Raw genomic sequence first — 3457 nt, 5'->3', positions numbered from 1 at the left:
TAATCAGAGTTTTGTTTATGAAGAATAATCTGACACTAATGTTTGGGAAGTAAGAGAATATCAACATAGTATAAAGGAAGTAACAAGACTATTGCAAATGACAAATATGAGTAATTTTAGGGTGAGGGCCTCAGTCGTGTCGGTAGGAATGTGTATGGAATCAGTGGTGAGATTGGAAGGTCAGGGATGGACCTGAAGATGAATCACTTATTATTCATAGAGTATGGAGTGAGACAAAAGCTAACATTTAAGGACTTTGGGGGGCACAAATCATGCCCCCATGATTTGGGGGACTTTGGGGGAACAACTCTTGTTCATTTTTATGTCTTTTCTAGCTACTCACTGGACTCGCCAATATCATATCATCTTAAAACTATTTGAACTTTGGTAATACGCATATGAAGCCTCTTTTACTCAACAATATATTCTAATAACCTTTACATGTTACTTCTTTTTTTTCTTATCAGTTTCTTTATTTTTAAATTGTAGGAAGGATTAATCCATTTCCTTCCTATTCTATCATTTCTCTTTTCTTCTCTATGCCCATCCCAATTAAATCTGAAATCTCATCTCTTAGCTTTCTGAATTAGTAAAGCTTTTCAGATTACCATACAACATACAAGAAAACCGGACAGTGCCTTTCAAGGCATCATAGACAGTGAGAGGCAGCTTCCCTCTTCTCATTATTTATAGACACACACTTAGCTAAAAGCATCCTCTTACAATTTGTTCTTTCACTTATTTAATTCCTTTCTCAATTTTTTCTTATTGCCTTCTCATTTCTGCTGATTTCTCTGTGTAATATGAGAATTAAGTCCCCACAAGAAATAAATTTCACCATGTCCCAAATAGAATGTAATGAAAGTCCTTTTGGTGGCTAGCAAAATTCCTGTAATTGGTCTCTGTTTCCTTAAACACAAACCTGCCTCCACTGTGGAGGTAAACATGATATGAGCTTCCAGGCTGCACAGCAGTTTTACGATCAAAAAATCATATTCAGTTTTTTTTCAGAGCAATTGTGCTGTTATAGTGCATCATGCATTTATGGAGCCACATTGAGAACATATGTGTAAAATATATTAATTTGTTTTCCTCTTTAATTAATTTGACTTGAACACTTGATTAAATTTTTCTATGGTTTTTATACTTTTGACTAATATATGCACATATTTTAATATATTTATTAGTACTCCTACCTTAAGTTGTAAAATCTCTAGGGCAATTGTAAGTGCAAAAACTTTGAACACTAATCAACACATGTCTAATCTGCACACTTATGTGACTTTTAATGAATGGAGAACAGATATTAGTATGAGATCTAAGCATTTTCTTTAGCATTTTTGCCAGAGAACCTATGATTTTCTTATTTCCCAGACTATAGATCACTGGATTTAACAAAGGAATTATGACAGTTCAAAATAGAGAGTCCACTGTATCTTGGGCATCTGCTTCTGCAGATCCAGGGAGCACATACATGGAGAATAGAGGGTCATAGTATAAAGAGATAGTTAAGAGATGGGCTCCACTTGTGTAGAAGGCTTTCCTTATGCCTTGTACAGACTTCTTTTTTAATATTGTAAAGAGAGCAACTTTATAAGGGACAAGAACAGTCAGAATTATGCACAACTGTATTGACCCAGAGAAAATAAATACAATCAGAAAATTAATGGAAGGGTCAGTACAGGAAATTTTAAACAATGGTACAATGTCACAGTATATGTCCTGTATTATGATAGAATTATAGAACGTTAATCTGAATTTAAAAACATTATGAAGTATGGCATGAACAAGGCCACCTAAAAATGACAAAACTAACAGCTGGATGCTTAGTCTATTGGTTAGAATTACTAGATAATGTAACGGTTTGCATATGGTCACACAGCGATCATATGCCATTGTTACCAACAAAACCCATTTTGTGGTTACACTGATTACAAAGGGAAAAAATTGTATCTTCCATTCAGTGAGAGATATCATTTTGCTCTTGGCAAAGAAATTCACCAACATCTGGCTGGGGCCAGGAGGAGGTCACTGTGGATGATATCCAGGCATCCACAAAAGCCAAATTCCCAAGGAATAAGTATATGGGGATGTGAAGATGAAGGTCATTACATAAAAGAGCAATCAGACCAAGGTGCCCCATGACAGTGATGAGATATATCACCAAGAATACCAGTAACAAGGGGATTTGCCATTTTTGTTGATATGTAAGTCCTATGAAAATAAACTCTATCAGTAACATTGCATTTTCTTTTTCCATATCCTCACTGGGCAGTGTCTGAAATACATGGAGTAAATGAAATGAATAGTCAGTAAGAAATTATAAAGTGAAACTATGGAGGAAGAGAGTTGAAATGAAACATGCACTTCAGAATTTCCTCTTAATTTTGTTTATTATACCTCCTTAATAGATGGGATCTTTTCTTTGCGGGGGGGATGGAAATAAATGCAATCATTTAAATTCAAAAAATGTGAATCAATGGACAGACTTAGAAAAATGAAAGACATTCTAAATATGTGCTAAATTTATGGACTTTATTATGTTGAGATATGTTCCCTTTATACCCACTTTGAGGAGAGTTTTTATCATGAATAGATGTTGAATCTTGGCAAGTGCTTTTTCTGCATCTATTGAGATGATCATATGATTTTTATCATTCCTTTTATTAATATGGTGTATCACATTATTTGTGAATACTGAACCATCTTTTCATCCCTGGAATAAACCCAACTTGATCATGGTATATGATTCTTTTTATATTTGTTGGATATGGTTTGCTAATATTTTGTTGAGGATTTTTGCATCTATCTTCATCAAAGATATTGGCTTATTATTTTCTTTCTTTAGTGTCTTTGTCTGGTTTTGGTATCAGGATAGTGGTGGCCTCATAGGATGAATTTGGGAGTGTTCCCTCCACTTCAGTTTTTGAAATGGGTTGAGAAGTTTAGGTATTACCTCTTCTTTATATGTTTAATACAATTCCCCAGTGAAGCTGTCTGGTCCTGTACTATTTTTTTTTTAATAGATCTTTATTGGAGTATAATTGCTTCACAATACTGTTAGTTTCTGTTGTACGCCATAGTGAATAAGCCATATGCATACATATGTCCCCATATCCCCTCCCTCTTGAGCTTCCCTCCCATCCTCCCTATCCCACCCCTCTAGGTGGTCACAAAGCACTAAGCTGATCTCCCTGTGCTATGCTGCTGCTTCCCACTAGCTATTTTACATTCGGTAGTGTATATATATCAATGCTACCCTCCCTTCACCCCAGCTTCCCCCTCCCACCCCGTGTCCTCAAGTCCATTCTCTATGTCTACATCTTTAAATTGCCTGTTTCTACTTGATTCAGTTTTGGCAGGGGGGCAAATTTCTTGAAATATACACCCTGCCAAAACTGAATCAAGAAGATGCAGGACGATTGGTCCTGTATTTTGTTTGAAGGGACTTTTAAAA

General features: G+C 35.5%; 1 pseudogene; it reads right to left on the bottom strand.

The window, feature by feature from the left end:
• Positions 1-1197: 1197 nt before the first annotated feature.
• LOC132424376 (olfactory receptor 5H2-like) lies at positions 1198-2269 on the bottom strand (annotated as a pseudogene).
• Positions 2270-3457: the final 1188 nt, after the last annotated feature.

Source organism: Delphinus delphis, chromosome 4 (genome assembly GCF_949987515.2).
Source record: "Delphinus delphis chromosome 4, mDelDel1.2, whole genome shotgun sequence".
Classification (NCBI taxonomy): Eukaryota; Metazoa; Chordata; class Mammalia; order Artiodactyla; family Delphinidae; genus Delphinus; species Delphinus delphis.
The sequence above is the reverse complement of the archived record's forward strand: the minus strand, read 5'-3'. Positions and strand labels throughout refer to the sequence as shown.